The sequence below is a fragment of the Petaurus breviceps genome, unplaced genomic scaffold (assembly GCF_028583685.1).
Source record: "Petaurus breviceps papuanus isolate PSGF00001 unplaced genomic scaffold, PetGlider_PUasm1.0 91133, whole genome shotgun sequence".
Taxonomy (NCBI): Eukaryota; Metazoa; Chordata; class Mammalia; order Diprotodontia; family Petauridae; genus Petaurus; species Petaurus breviceps.
In genome coordinates, this window is record NW_027187419.1 from 100915413 (window position 1) to 100932442 (window position 17030).

Sequence of the window (17030 nt, forward strand, 5' to 3'; positions counted from 1 at the left end):
GGGTAGTGTAAGGTATAAGAAGACTGGACACTGGGCTTTGAATGACAAACACGAGATTTTGTATTTTATCCTGAGAGTGATAGAGAGCCCTGGGATTTATTGACCAGGGAGGTGACATGGTCAAGTCTGTACTTAAGGAAGATGATTTTGATAGCTGAGTGGTAGATAAACTGTAGCATCCTGGGATGCTGATTTTTCTGATGATTCAACATTTAATAATATCTTCAAGGGTAGAGAAGACAACAAGGGTTGAAAAAGGTTGGAAAAGGGTAAGGCTAAAGCAGATCTTCCCTTTGAGGATTTGTTCTAAACTTAAGGCAGTTTTTTCTTGTGTAGTATGTTTCTTGGGTAGTTCTATTTTTCATAGGTTTGTTCCTTATCCTTCATTTGCTAAAAGAATGTGGAGAGAGAGGGAAGGCATATAGGATGAGTGATGGGAATGAAATGGTTGTAGATAGAAGTGGCATTTTCTGAGATGAATTTAGGAAATTCTTATTGGTACTTAATGTTGGAGTGGAAGATTGTAGGGTGAGAAAGGAATGCATGTCCTTCAGAGCTTTTAGCAATTTGGGGCTAACACTAATAGGCATCAGCATTATAGAAAGACACTCAATTCTAAATGCAGTAGGATTTCCAGACCTTGTATTTGGAACATAATTTTTGCCTATTTGAGTAGTATTTGTCACCTAAAATAAAATGATTATTTTTAGAGAGTGTTGATTATTTTCAGAAAATAAGCAATGCCTAATTTTCAATGAAGATACTAAAGATCCATATAGTGAACCTAATCATGAAAATCACCGTGTGATTTTCAAGTCCTGACCACTGATTCTGGAGCTTAAACTTGGAATCTTGCAACTGAATGTGAAGTGAAAAAGGATTGTATAAGTGAAAAGGAAAAATAGAAGAAATTATTTACTTTAGAAATAAAGCAGAGAGAGAGTGAGAGACAGAGAAGAGAGGAAAGTGAGAAGATGAAGTTTGATATTTAACCTAGGAGTTTCATGCAAGATATTTTTCCTTGCATTTTTACTAAATAAACTCTAGTTAAAAAACACACACACAACAAAACTTCAAGTATGGTGTTGAGAAAACTTTATTTGTTGCTTTGCTACAAAGTATCACATACCCAAATAACATTAAAACCTTCGATTGAGAAATGTGCAAAAATGTTTATCTACCTTGTCTAGCATCAGTTGCCACCAGATGCCAGGGACAGCCTGGGAACATAATAAAGCACAGTAGAGAATCATAGAATGAATGGTGCCATGTGAACTCTACCCCTTCTTGTTCTCAGCAGAAAAGGGGGGGGAGGGGCAGCTAATTTAACCAAATAGACAAATGTTACTAATCACCACTTTGATCTGTGATCTGTCATGTAATTGAACGTGTGATACTTATTTATGATCCTGGGACAAAAAAAGTACTTCAGTAATTGTCACATAGGCAGCTCTTAATTATTTGAACCAATGGAAAGAATTTACCCAGTTAGTTTGGGACTTCAGCAGACTTTACTGATCCAGGGACCAGGACTATAATTTCAGTCAATCTTAATGCTGTAATTAGGAGGAAAGTGTGTACCATTCTTGGACCAGGAACCCACCTTGTCTTTCTGAAGGGAATGCTTTGAGACTATGTATGAATATCCACCAATAAGCAGATGTAATAATGGCTTATAAAATTGGGTAAAGTATAACTTCTAAAAACCTGTCCTAATACTGTGTGTGTGTGTGTGTGTGTTCTTTTGGGAGGTGGGATAGGTATAAGGGAGGCTAGAGAAAACTTTTTTTCTTTTTGGAGGGGGGAGGGCAGGGCAATTGGGGTTAAGCGACTTACCCAAGGTCACATGGCTAGTAAGTGTTAAGTGTCTGAGGCTGGATTTGAACTCAGGTCCTCCTGACTCCAGGGCCGGCGCTGTTTTCACTGTGCCACCTAGCTACCCCATAGAGAAAACTTTTTGAGGGTCCCATGATGATATTCTTAGACTGCCTATCCTGGATTTGTAGGAAAAGGCAACCATGCAATATTTTTGCTTCAGAATGGACAGAAACTATGAGCAATATGCTGGATTGATTGATTGGTGTTTGCTTCTATCTACCCTCTCCCCCAATCGACCCTCCCTTCTGTCATCGCCCCTCTTATCCCCTTCCCCCCTATTTTCCTGTGGGGTAAGATACCCAATTGAGTGTGTATGTTATTCCCTCCTTAAGCCAAATTCAATGAGAATAAGGTTGTCCCATTCCCTTTCACCTTCCTGCTCTTCCCCTCCATTGTAACAGTTTTCTCTTGCCTCTTTTATATGAGAAAATTTGCCCACTCTATCTCTCCCTTTCTCCTTATCCCAATAAATTCTTCTCTAACCCCTTAATTTTATTTTTTAGATATCATCCCTTCATATTCTACTCATTCTGTGCCCTCTGTCTATGTATACATGTACATACATATGCACACACATATATATTTATACACATGTAAACCCTCCTATACATACATATATGTGTATATACATATATATTCCCTTCAACTATCCTCATACTGAGAAAAGTCTTATGAGTTACAAATATCAATTTTCCATGTAAATAGTTCAACTTTAATAAGTTCCTTATGATTTCTTTTTCCTGTTTACCTTCTCGTGCTTCTCTTGCTTCTTGTCAAGTCAAATTTTCTGTTCAGTTCTAGTTTTTTCATCAAGAATGCTTGAAAATGGGGCGGCCAGGTAGCACAGCAAGGAAGAGCACCAGCTCCAGTGTTGGGATGACCTGGAGATTGAATCCTAGGCTCGGATACTCAGCACCACACCCAGAAATAACTGGCCGTGTAAACTTGAGCAAGTTACTTAACCCTGATTGCTTTAAAAAAAAGAATGCTTGAAAATGGGGCAGCTAGGTGGCACAGTAAATAGAGCATCGGCCCTGATGCTCTATTCCTGATGCTCAGGAGGACCTGAGTTCAAATCTGGCCTCAGACACTTAACACAAAAACTAGGTGTGAGACCTTGGGCAAGTCACTTAACCCCAATTGCCCTACCTCCCCCTCTAAAAAGCAAAATAAAAAATGCTTGAAAATCCTCTGTTTCATTGAATGACCATATTTTCCCCTGTAGCATTATACTCAGTTTTGCTTGGTTGGTGATTCTTGGTTTTAGTCCTAGCTCCTTTGACCTCTGGAATTTCATATTCCAAGCCCTTACATCCCTTAATGTAGAAGCTGCTAGATCTTGTGTTTTCCTGATTGTGTTTTCACAATACTCAAATTGTTTCCTCTTGCCTGCTTGCAGTATTTTCTTCTTGACCCGGGAACTCTGGAACTTGGCTATAATATTCCTAGGAGTTTTATTTTTGGGATCTTTTTCAAGAGTTGATCAGTGAATTCTTTCAATTTCTATTTTGCCTTCTGGTTGTATAATATCATGGCAGTTTTACTTCATAATTTCTTGAAAGATGGTGTCTAGGCTCTTTCTTTTTTATCATTCCTTTCAGGTAGTCCAGTAATTTTTAAATTATCTCTCCTGGATCTATTTTCCAGTCAGTGGTTTTTCCAATGAGATATTTCTCATTGTCTTCTATTTTTTCATTTGTTGGGATCTGTTTTATAGTAGCTTGATTTCTCATAAAGTCATTAGCTTCTATTTGCTCTAATCTAGTTTTGAAGAAATTATTCTCTTCAGTGAGTTTTTGAAATTCCTTTTCCATCTAGAAAATTTGGCTTTTTAAGGCATTTTTCTACTCATTGGCTTTTTGGACTTCTTTTGCCATTTGAGCTAGTCTATTTTTTAAGGTGTTATTTTCTTCAGTATTTTTTTGGTCTTCTTTAAAAGGCTGTTCACTTGCTTTTCATGATTTTCTTGCATCATTTTCATTTCTTTCCCCAATTTTTCCTCCACTTCTCTTACTTGATTTTCAAAATCCTTCTTGAGTTCCTCCATGACCTGTAATCAGTTCATATTTTTCTTGGAAGCTTTTAATGTTCTGACTTTGTTGTCTTCCTCCCATTCCATGATTTGATCCTTTTTGTCCCCAAAAAAGGAATCTGTGGTTTGATTGCGTTTCCTCTGCTTGCTCATCTTGCCAGTCAATTACTTGACTTTTGACCTCTTTGCCATGATAGAACTCTGCTTCCAGAATGGAGAGGACTTTGTCTCAAATCACTGGGGTTTTTGCAGCTGCCAGAACTATTAGTAGGGCACCCTCTGTACAGCCACCACAAGCTCTGGCACACTGGCCACACACCCCACGACCATTACCCAAGACCGAGATCCACATATAAGCAGGTTAAATAAAGCAAGAGTGATTACTGTCTGAATGGTTGCTTGGTCCCCCTATGAACTACAGGCTAGGAACTCTGGAAGCAGCTGCACAGCAGCAGCTGCAGAGTCTGCAGCACCATCATTTCTGGCCCTGGGGACAGGGGCTGAACCTGCACCTGCACTCTTCCATCCCCTTCCTTGTTCCAACAGAGTTGCCCACTAACCTTTTTCTTTGTCTTTGGTGTTTATGGGTTGAGAAGTCTGGAAACCACCACAGCTGCTGGTGATTCACTCTCCTGAAGTCTGCTCCAGCCTCCCCTGGTTTGGGCCACCCCAGCAGGGCCAGAACCTCTCAGCTCACATGGGACTGCCCTGGGCTCCCAGCTCAATGCGATACACCCATCCTGTCAGCCTGCCAGGCTGCCTTCAGTGGGAGATGTGTTTCTCTCTCTCACTTTGTAGGTTCTGTAGCTTTAAAATTTGTTTAGAGTCATTTTTTTTACATGTATTAGAAGTGATTGGAGTGGAAGCTCATGCCAAGTTTGTGCTTTTACTTTACCATCTTGGCTCCACCCCAAATGTGTTATTTCTTGTAACAAAGAAAAATAGTTGAGCAAAACCACTTGACACATCAACAGCATCTGATAACAGCACATGCAAAATCTCACACTAGTAACCTAATCAGACAGCTCTTCTCCAGTACTAGGATTGCTAATTACATTTATATAGACCTGATCATTAAAGTGGGACTTGTATTTGAACTCAACTATGAACAGGAACAATGGATTGAATAGTGAACACTCGCATTTAGAGAGGAGAAGGAGCCGATGAAGGAGACAAAAGAAAAAGGAATAGGAAAAGTAGGAGGATTGGGATGAGAAAACATCTTGGGATCCAGGGGAGAAAAATGTCAAGGAAAGGAATGATCAGTATCATGTTAAATACTTCAGAGAAGTAAAGGAGAATGAGGATTGGAAAAGGTCAGTGGATTTGCCCATTAGAAAATAATTTGTGACTTTAAAGAGAATAATTTCAGTTGAACTCTGGAAGCAGCAGCCAGATTACAGTGGAGGACAGAGCAACAAAATGGAGGTAGAGGGCATAGTGGTGCTCACCCTTTTTATTCTCAGGACCTCTTTGCATTCTCTCTTTTTTTTTTTTTTGGTCTAAAAACAAAGGCAATATTTTATTCAAGTAACTGAAAATGTTTTTCCAGAAATATAAACCCAAAGCTTTGATTTATGTGTTTTTCCATCCATTTGTTTTCCTTCTAAGAGCAATTATGAAATAAAATCCACAGGACATTTATTTTTCCTCATAAGAATAAACTTAGTTCCATGGCAAGAAAATAAACCCCAACTTCACATTTTGTTGCTGAATCAAGTTATGTACACTTTCATGAAATGTTCTATAACTAATACAGCTGCTCTCATCCCATTTTAAAAGAAAAAATATGCTGTTCTAAGCATTAGATGTTGATGTAGTTCCTTAAGTCATCTAGAAGCGATATTTATAAGAAATATTAGAGAGATTCATACTGCAGTAATTGGGCAACTCAGACAAAAAAGTGATCCATTTCTGCCAAAGAATCCACCTATCTTGGTCTCTTTTTGGTTTTTAGTAAATTGCCCGGGGATTCTTGGTGCTGTAGTAGGCCTCACATGCAGCTACATAAGCAGATTCAGGGAAGAAATCATCATGGTATTCAGCTAAGAACCTCGGAGAGAGTTCAAAGTGCTTAACTAAATAAAGCCTTAAGGTTCTTATCAGAAAAGCACATCTTCCCAAGGATCTCTGGAAGTTTTACAAACATTCGCAACAAATGCTGTGACCCAGAAATATATGAAGGAGGAAGAGGTTGATCACTTTGGGGATAATTCTTGGGCATAAGTTTCCAAGAGAGCACCTCATTTAATTCATTATTTCTTCTACCTTCAAAGCCAGCAAACACTGTACTCCCTTCTTTGCTAGGAGTCAAAGTAATAGGTGAAGATGATCCACTATGAACTGGGGTTTTCTTTTCCAAATGCAAAAACAGTTTTGGCATTGTAGCAGAGGTGTCAAGGTGTCTTTGTTTAGGCTGTGGAGAAGCACTACTTTTAGACAACCTGTCACAGCTGGATATGTGACATGTAGAACGCCTTAGAGATTGTAACATTTCCCGATCAGCTTTTCGCCTTTTGGGTGTTGCTGGCTCTCTTGTAGCAGGCTGACTGTCTGTGGACTGAGGAGTTGGTGGATTTAACAAGGGTGGACTTGGTGACAGTTCCTCCTAATTCCTATTTGTATTTGTTGCACTTTCCTTGATTGGAAGAAAAAATTTTGATGAAGTCACCTTTTTATATTGAGTTTGTTCATATGGATAAAGCAAAATCAATGGCAGTGTGAAATCAAAAGTTATCCTTAATCCATCAACCATTTCCTTACAAAGCTCAACATTTTTTTCTGGTGGGATGTAATGCACATTCATGTTCACATGTGGAGTGGTTTGGTGGTGACGAGATCTTTCATTGGCTGAGAAAGCTGCATTGATGACAAAATGTTTCATACATGATTCCAGGATGGTTATTATGTTAGTTTAGCATGGAAGTTTTACAAGACTTTTTCTCCTGTTAATATAGTAGCAATCTTCTTCCAAAATTCAGGTATTTCTATACTTATTGTTCTTTCTTCCATGTCCCTTTTTGTATGAAACTCCTGTTCTTTCATTTCTGTTTTTTCTTCAATGTTGCTTTCTTCACTCCTTACTTCCTCATCTGTTTCTTCACTACTATCATCAGAAGAGCTACTTATGGAGTTTTCATCATTTTCATCTTTTTCCTCGGCAGGAAGACTTTTTAACACAGAGTCAACACCAGGCAACCTGCAGTATCTCTTCTTCCTTCCTTTTCTTCTCATGCGAGCTACAGCTTTTCTTGCCAATTTACGTTGTAATCTATGATTTTCATCTGTGTCATGAAGAACATGATCTTTGGCTGCCTGTCTATCCCAGCTTCTGTTCCAACCATTAAAATGGATCAGATATTCTGGGATATTTCTGCCCTTCTCATCTTTCCCAACTATAACATCAACAGTCAACTCCTTGGGCAGCTCATTCTTCTCTTGGATTTCTTCATACCCCTCTTTTCATTTTTGAAATTATTGAAGATCCCCCAAAGAACTTTTGCTTATGTAGATTATAATTATTGATATTTACCACATTGGAAATAAAAATTCTAGTATTATTATTAAAGCAGTTTTAATTCTAGTGGACCCTCTGAAAAGGTTTTGCAGTCCCTGGAGACCCTAAGCTATACAATGGAATCACTGTATAGTGATATATATACCATTTAATCAAGAAGTTTGGCTATGAAAAGAAGAGAAATAAGAGAGTAGTTAATGTGGCGAGCAGAATCAAGTGAAACTTTATTTGAGGTAAGGAGACCTGTTTGTGTTTGAAGGGAAAGAGAAAGGAGCCAGGGGTGAGAAATAGGATGAGAATGCTAGAGAAAGTCGAGGAGGTGGTGGAAGGATATTGGCTAGAAAGCTCAAGTGTAGAGATTAATCTTAGAGAGGAAGAGGGTACTTTTGTCAGAGTCAGAAGAGAAGAGTTTTTCTAGAATTTTTCTTCCCGAAGAGCTTCAGTTATTTTCAGAGTTGGGAAAATTGTAATAACACTGATGTTTAAAATGTTAAACTAGGGGCGGCTAGGTGGCACAGTGAATAGAGCACCGGCCCTGGAGTCAGGAGGACCCAAGTTCAAATCCAGCCTCAGACATTTAACACAAAAACTAGCCATGTGAGCTTGGGCAAGTCACTTAACCCCAATTGCCCTCCAAAAAGCAAAATAAATTAAAATTAAAAAATAAAATGTTAAACTATCATCAAGTTAAGTGGCTAGCAGGATAAGAGAAAGTTTACTAGTTAATTAACAAATAGTATCTAAGGACAACTACTTCTGAGGTGCCTTGCAGTCCTCTTACAGAGTGTGTCTGTATTTCACCTCCTAGCTCTCTTTTCTATTCAGTGTTATGATTGCTTCGAGTTTGGCATGTCACAAACTATCCCTATAACATCAGATAAAAGTAATATAGGAATGGAAAGAACACCCATGAGGCTTCCTCAGCTGACTGCTTGAAAACTGGCTGCTCTATGGAATTGATTAATATCAATTCCAAAGATTGTTGTCCCTGTTCTTGCTTTTATTTCGCCCCCACTTTACTGCTTTATGAGTAGGAGCAGCTCAGTGCATTGCTGAGTGCTAGAATTCTGCAATCAGAAAGGTAAGTGAGGGACACAGCAGGGAGAACGAGTATTGTGGGATTGTGATGTGAGGGAAGTAGGTGATGTTCTCCGGTGGGAGGTAATGAGATTTTTATGTGATGGCTAAATGGGGGATGGGACAAACAGACAGCTATCGATATGATTGCCAGTTGTGAGCTTGTTGAAGATTATCAATTACCTTAATCAAAAAACCTAGATGTTGAATGTCTTCATGTCAGTGGCTTTCCCGTGATACTATCCATGTCAGCAGAATGGAGTGAGAGAATAGAATTAATGTATTTTTATGGAAAAATCACAGCTTTCAAGGAGATTTTTCAGAGGTCTATAACCACTCTGTAGAAGATGGCTATGTTGATTATCTTTTTAAGAGTAATTAAATTTATTTGGATATTCTACATGCTTTTAAAATAACTATTTACTTTAAGTGTCAGATTTGTTTTCTAGCACTGTTTTTGTCCATGATCATTAGGATACTATTAATTTCTATGGTCAGTGGGGAGCCATGGAAGATTTAATAAGATTGGCATTGTTTAAGTTTAAATGCTGATGACTTCCTGCATGCAAATTAACCAAGATTCTTCTTCAGGAAAAACTCTTACTGAGAGGAGTATATTAAGTCACTAAATGCTTAATAAATTCCTACCTTGTCCCTAAATCTATATAAGGTAAGAAAATTAATGTTCAGTGGTAATTTTAGGACTTTTTCATCTGATTTTTCCTGAGATTTTATGTGACTCCTCCTATGGATATAATCAGTAAAAATTATTTTCTTACCCCAAAAGCACAATCCTCAAACAGTGTGAAGGTTTAGATTAATTTGAAAAAATTGTAGGTCATTTACAGATCTTGAATACTTCTTAATTGATTGGCCAGCTCAGTGCTATCCAGCTAGCAAATGAATACTATCTCCAGGCCTCTTTTCCTCCAGGCTGCCCTATTTTCTATTATACGAGGTTGATCTTGTTCACTGGCTGCTGTTACTCTGAACACAACAGCCCCTCCCCACCATTCCAATTGTATCTCAGACCCCTAATCTGGTGGTAGCATCAGATTGGTACCTTCTTCATACATACAGTTTACCAAACTGGGAGCAGATCAGCATTAGGGTCTATTGTCAAGTTGAGAGGTTGAGGGACTGAGAATATGTGGGAGAGGGTGAGAGTATATGGGTGAGGGGTATGAGTTGAGGAAGAGGTGCAAGAGAAGGTAAGGATATAAGAGGGATCTGAGTGAGGGGTTATGTGAATGAGTATATAAATGAGAGCATGAGGGAATGTGTGAGTGTTTATAGGAGAGGGAAGGCTGTGTGGGAGGCAGAAATGTGACTGGGACTAGCATGCTTCAGAAGGTGTCAAGTGGCTTCCATATGAATGTGACCTGCCCCACCAAAAAAGTTACTAAATTATTATACTATTTAATGCTTTCTTAGCAGTATTTATCTCTTATACAAAAATAAAATGCAAAATTAATTTTTGTACATTCATAGAACACTTTCTCTGGTCTTTTCAAAACAGGCCACTATAAGATCATAGATTTAGAACTGGAAAGGAGCTCAGAGATCATCTAGTCTAAGCCCCTCATTTTATAGATGAAGAAACTGATACCCAGAGAGGTTCAGAGTTATCCTTCTATCTCACTGTGCCCTCTGGTTCAGAGCTCTCATTTTACATTTGAGGAAACTGAGGCCCAAAGACATGATGTTACTTGCCATGGTCACACAGATAGCAAGAACTGATATTTGAACTGAATGCATCGTGTAAATTGTTCTGTTTCTGTTCATTTCACTCTACATCAGTTCATACAAGCCTTCCCACATTTCTCTGAATCTTTCATATTCATAATTTCCCACAGCACAATATTCTATTATATTCATATGCTACACTTTGTTTAGTCACTCCCCACTTGATGAGTAACTTTTTTCTAAGAAGCAGTTGCCAAAACAAAAAGTATCCCTATAAATACTGTTGTACATATGGGTAATTGCCCTCTAATATTGACTTCCTTTGGAATATTGCCTAGAAATGGTATCATCACTGAATTAAAGATTATGTATAGTTTAGTGGTAGGGTTGGTTTTTTTTTTTTAATGTGGAGGGAGGTTATAGTTCGTTTTGAATTGTTTTCCAGAATGGTTGAATCAATTCACAGTTCTCCTAGCAGTTTGTTAGGTTGCCTTTCCTCCCACATTCATCCAACAATTGCTATTTTCCTCTTTTTTTTTTCAACTTGATGGGTATGAAGTAGAACCCCAGAATTGGAGGAAAATACCAATTGTTTGTGTTTGTTGACAATTGTGAAGTTTGCAATAAGAAAAAGATTGGAAACTTAAGGAAAGTAGAAAAGATTAAGAACAACTTTTAAGTGCTAAAGAATCAACAATGGATAGGGGGAAAATTATCCCAAAGGAACAAGACTTGGGATTAGAGAAGCACACATTTCTATTGGGTCAAGTTAGCACAGTAATATCACCTCCCCTCTCCATTTTGTGACATTGGAACTAGAACCAAGAAAACAAAAAGAATCTTTAGTTTGTTAGGGATTTCAAGCTTTCATAAAAAGACCAGAACTAAACCACAAATTTGACCTCCAATATCAAGACCCAAAAGAAACATAAACAAGTAAAAAAAGGGGAAATAAATAATAAGGAATTCAACAATACTAAACTATTTACATCCCTACACAGGAAGATGATACATAGACAGATGGTAGAGTATGTGATGAATTTGAAGAACAAAGTAAAAAAAAATTTAAAGAATGAGAAAGAGGAGTAGAGTGTGTACAGAAGGAAGGGAGAGGTAGAATGGGGTAAATTATTTCACTTGAAGGGTGAAAGACTTATTACAGTAGAGTGGAAGATGGAAAGGTGGGTGATGAGCATGATAGGACATGTATAAACTATATCAAACTGCCTACCATTTTCAGAAGAAGGGAGGGGAGAGAGAACACTCAAAATCTTGTAAAAAAGAGTGCTGAAATTTTTTTGACATGTAAGTGGGGGAAAAATAAAATATTATTAAAAACATTTTGAAGTAAGTTGTCCTCAGTTTTGAAAAGTTATATTAGCAACTTTAAAAATAGTTTTCAGATATTTGTGATATATTTGAATTTAGAATATTACATTACATTTAGGTTGATGAACTTTAAGAAGAACATTAGATGTGGAAAAGGTTCAGTGTGAACAAATGTCTTAAGTGGGAGAACTAGATTGATGAGATTTGGTCCAATTTCTTTATCTGACTTTCCTATATATACCTTCCCTTGGTCTCATCAGCTCCCTTGAGTTCAATTATTTTCTCTGTGCCAGTGATTTCCAAATCTAGTCCCAAGCTCTCTACTGAGCTCCAGTCCACCCAAGTGCCTATTGGGCATTTCTACCCCAGGCATCTCAAACTCAATATGTCCAAAGCAAAACTCACCATATTTTCCCAAAAAAACTTCTCCACTTTCCATATTTTCCTATATTTCCTATCAGACTTATGGATAGGTGAACAGTTTATTAATAAACAAGAAATAGAGAACAGTGTGAGGTATAAAAAGGTTAATTTCAGGTAGCCAGGTAGCGCAGTGAGTAAGAGCACCAGCTCCAGTGTCGGGACAACCTGGGGATCGAATCCAGGCTCAGCCACTTAGCACCCACCCAGAAACACCTGGCCATGTAACCTTGAGCAAGTTACTTTAACCCCAATTGCTTAGGGGCGGCCAGGTGGCTCAGCGAGTAAGAGCACCAGATCCAGTGTCAGGATGACCTGGGGATCAAATCTGGGCTCAGATACTTAGCACCATGCCCAGAAATAACTGGCCGTGTAACTTTGAGCAAGTTACTTAACCCCAATTGCTTAAAAAAAAAAAAAGGTTAATTTCGATTACATTGAATTAAAAGGTTTTTGCACATTTTTTTCCCTCATTTCTGTTAATGGCAGATCTCCAAAATTCCACTCATGTAGGTTCGTATTCTTGGCGTCATCCTTGACTCCTCTTTCTCTCTCAATTCCCATATCAAATCAGTTTCCAAGTACCATCAGTTTTACCTCAACAATAGCTTTTGTTTCTTTCCTCTTTTTTCCACTCATAGCCTCTACCCTAGGCCAGGTCTTTATTACCTATTGCCTGTACTACTATAATAACTTTCTAAGTAGTTTATCTGCTTCCATTCTCTCCCATACTGCTGACAAATTGATATTCCTAAAACGAAGATTGGAATTTTCATCTTGTCATCCCCTTTTCTCAGACATGTTCAGTAACTCCCTAGGGCTTCTAGGATAGAGTTCAAACTCTTCAGCCTAGTACTGTGTATGAGGAGCACAAAGAAGGCTGCAATCTTCCCTGAACTGTTGAGTATGGGAAGGAGATAATGTCTGACAAAGTTGGAAAGGTAGATTGAGACCCTGTTCTAAAGAGCTTTAAATGCTATTTACATCCCTACACAGGAAGATGATACTTGAATTCTTAAAAATTATATCACTAATAGTACAGCTAGAAGGAATACACATAGAAAGATGGTAGGGTATGTGGTGAATTTAAAGAATAACGTAAAAAAAATTTAAGGAATGAAAAAGAGGAGTATAGTGGGTACAGAAGGAAGAGAAGCTTATATTTCATTCTAGAGGCAATAGTAAGACATTAGGGTTTATTGAGTGGGGTGGGGGAGAAGGGATATGGTCAGATTTGCACTTTAGGAAAATCACATTGGCAGCTATGTGAAGTTTGTACTAGAGAAGAGAGAGACCTGAGGCAGGGAGACCAATTAGGAGGCTGTTGCCTTATGGCCATCTTAGTAGAGAGAAGGCCAAATATGCAAGAGATACCGAGGAGTTAGAAATGATAAAATTTGTCCACTGGTTAAGTAAGTGGGGTGATGGAGAGTATGGGATGGAATCAAGGGTAACACCAAACTTGCAAGCTGGGGTGATCAGAAGGATGGTAGTGCCTTTGGCAGAAAAAGAGGAGTTAGGTGGAAGAGCGAGTTTGGGGAGAAGGATAATGAGTTTTGTTTTGTCTGTGTTGATATGCCTCGGGGATATCCAGTCTGAAATATCCAATAGGCAGCAAGAGATGTATAACTGGTACTCAGGAAAGAGACTAGAACTGGATATGTCAATTTAGCAGTCATCTGCATAAAGGTGATAATTAAACCTATGGGAAGTAATGAGGTCACCAAGTGAAAGTGTATAGAGAGAATAGAGTAAGTCCCAGGACAGAATCTTGAGGTACAGCCACAGTTAGGGAGCATGATACAGAAAATGAACCAGCAAAGGAAACTGAGGAGTTCTGAGAGATATGAAGAGAACCAAGAGAGATTAGTGTCATGAAAACCCAGAGAAGAAAACATCCAGGAGGATCAAAAGTGGCAAATGCTTCAGAGGGGTCCAGAAGGATCAGGGTTGAGCGTGGGTCATCAGATTTAGCGATTAAAAAATTATTAAAAAGGGACCTTCACAACAAAGTGAGGTAAGTACTCCAGATGGTATTATTCTCATTTTACAAATGGAGAAACCAAATCTCAGAGAGGGGAAATGACTTGCTAATGATGACATAGGTATAAAGCATCAGCAGTAAAATTCAGACCCAGATCTGTCTTGGCTCCAGTTCTAGCATTGTTTTCAATCTGACTCATTAGACCATCAGTGGACAGATAGTCTTCCCAGCTGAATCCGGGACACGGACCCTCTTCCTAAGGCATTGAAACTTACTATCTGGAGTGAGACTATGAATTGGACTCAGCTGGGTAATTGGGCACTGTGACTGTGAGCTGCATAACTGCCACATTTGGTGGCTACTTCATTCAGAATGGTTAAGAAGCATTAGAGATTAGGTTCACTGGGAAGATTTCTCAGGGCAGGTATTCTGGCTAATCAGTCTTTACCTTCTCCCCCCCCTTAACCAGGTTGGGACTGCATTCATCTTGGCAGATTTCCTTGCCCCGGGGAAGAGTGCAGTGCCCTTTACCAGCTGGGCAGAGGCTTCCAAGTTCTGCGATTCTGTGCATGGGAATTTCATAGTGCTGATACCTGCACAGATAATTAGTTGTCAAGGCCCACAACAATTTACTGGCTTAGTTCAGTATATTCACGATAATCCAAAGCTCAGAGTCACAGTGGGCAACTGTTTCAAGATAAGCCAAAGTGTCAAAAGGATTCCAAACAGTAATCATAAAGCAAACACTATAAACAAGGAAATATGAAGTGAGCAATCAACTCAGCTGCAACAAAGATCCAGGCTGGTAGGCAGGAAAGCAAACAGTTTAGGTCACTGAATTTATACAGTAACCATAGCATACATGTGTCTTGCTTACCTGGTTCAGTGTTAGCCTTTGTCAACATGTTCTGTTACTTGTGGGCTTTAAAATCTGTACTGCCTCCTAACAGCCACCATCTCCTCTCCCATGAGTATTCCCTGGGCTACTGGTAAAGGTTTTTGTTTGTTTTTTTGGGGAGGGCAGGGGTAGGTTTGGTGGCGTGTATTACAAATTGTGCTTGTAGGTCAGCTTTATAGAGGTTCCGGGGTACCAGGCAGGCTACCACTTCAGTCTGCATACCTGCATTCTTATTACTCCTCTATGCAGTTGGGAATCTCGTACCTCTAAATGAAAGTCCAGGAGCTTGGAACATGAATTTAGCCATTGTGGTGTGGTAGGTGAGTATGGGGAAATGATGATGTCTGAGCTCATAATTCAAATAAGATGGGACTAATGAGGGAATCTGTTTAGCTCAACTGTGCTTATTTAAAAAAAAAAAAAAGATTTTCTTTTTCTTTTCCAGTGCAAAGGGAGAGATATAAGGGAGGTAAAATGGATCTTTTTTTTTTTTTTTTTTTGCTTTTTGGAGGGCAGTTGGGGTTAAGTGACTTGCCCAAGGTCACACAGCGGGTTTTTGTGTTAAGTGTCTGGGTCTGGATTTGAACTCAGGACCTCCTGATTCTAGGGCCGGTGCTCTACTCAGTGCGCCACCTAGCTGCCCTGGTAAAATGGATTTTTGTCCATAAAAAAATTAAATTTTTTAAAAGAAAACTTGTTCTATATGAGTATAATTATAGTGTAATAGTTAAAGCAAAACTAGGCAATAGACAGAAAGGACAGCTAGTTTTCTTACTGATGAGAAAAAATAACTGAGAAATATTGTTCTAATATCTCAGAAGTCTCTAAACTTTTTTGATTATCACTATCAGTAAAATGATTGTTGAACATGTTATATAAAATATTTGTTCATAAATTATATACATGTGCTACAGTACTAACATTATATATACATCATAAAATAGACATTTTAAAAGGTGATATAAATATGAAATGAATAATATCTTAAAATAATTTTGCTGTTTTAACAATCCATTAAACCTTTTTGCTCTCACTAAAAATATTATCAGTGATTATTAACAAAAACAGTGTTTTTAGCAAGAGTAATATGATAGAATGTGCTTTATTGTTTTTTTTAAATCTTGGTTTACACTTTGAGGTAAAGCAGTGTGTCCCAATATGCAGATGAAGAAATGAGGTTACCACTGTCATGCCCCCATATTATGGAACATCCACTCTTCTTTCAGGATGCCTTACATCCCTTATGTGACACGTGAATGTCTGACATACAGAGGAAATGAGGGCATCAGTGTCAGATATTAGTAAAGCTTAATTTCTCTTTTGTTCTTTTAAACTAAGGTTGTTTTTTTTTTAACTAGGATTTGAAATTTATTCTTCTCAAATGTGTACAGGTACCAATCATATCTTTCCCTTGGCATATCCTGTTAATAAGCAGCACCTGATTTGTTGTAAACAAACACTGTAGGCTGGGTAGAATCTGGATCTTACTATTGGCAGGTAGGGCCCAGGGTGTGTGGGATAACATTCCACTTACTTAGGGAAGTCAGGTTATTAGAATTCTAGACTGCAAAGAATAATTGATTAGAATGAACCTTATTACTTTATTATGTCAGCTGTGCCTGCAATATAGAAGTAGGCATGCTGTAGTAACCATTCTGGAAAACTGATTTGGGGTGTGATTATAAATAGCTCTTCCCAGTCTATTACCTTGTTCTGTGTCTACCCTTTAATCCACCCATAAGTAACAAGGTGACCACAGTTCTTTAGGCACCTTTTCTTTCTGTTTAGGAGACTGTGTTGTCTATACAATCTTCAGTTTCTTCCTCTGTAACATTTTTGGGATGTAATTGGTGGTTGCTCAAATTTCAAACTCTTTTCTTCAGTCACAGAGTTTTGTAGAAACATTTTTCTCTTGGGCCACCTTCTTCCTTCTTGGATTTGGGGTCCTGAGATGTCTGAGCTGTTAGACTGTTGTCTTCCTTTTTCATTGGAGTATTTAAATTTAGCTGTAGATCTAGTGCTTCATCCAAATTGTCTAATCTGATCTTGGGGGCAGGGAAGGATGGAGGGAATTGTCTAAAGATCTCCAAAGGGCATCTCGTTGAATTTACCTTTACTAATGGGCAGTGGGTGGCTAGCAGAGTCAGAGATCACACCAGAGTTGGGCTATAAGAGCTGGCATCTCATTTGCATCTTGCCTTTTTTCCCC

The 17030-nt window shown here is 38.5% G+C and overlaps 1 protein-coding gene and 1 pseudogene across 6 annotated transcripts in view; one reads left to right on the forward strand and one right to left on the reverse strand.

Annotated features, from left to right (window-relative positions):
- Nucleotides 1-17030, forward strand: part of METAP1D (methionyl aminopeptidase type 1D, mitochondrial) — a 101895-nt gene that overhangs the window by 8153 nt on the left and 76712 nt on the right. The window lies entirely within an intron of this gene.
- Nucleotides 5826-7316, reverse strand: LOC138155383 (MSL complex subunit 3 pseudogene; annotated as a pseudogene).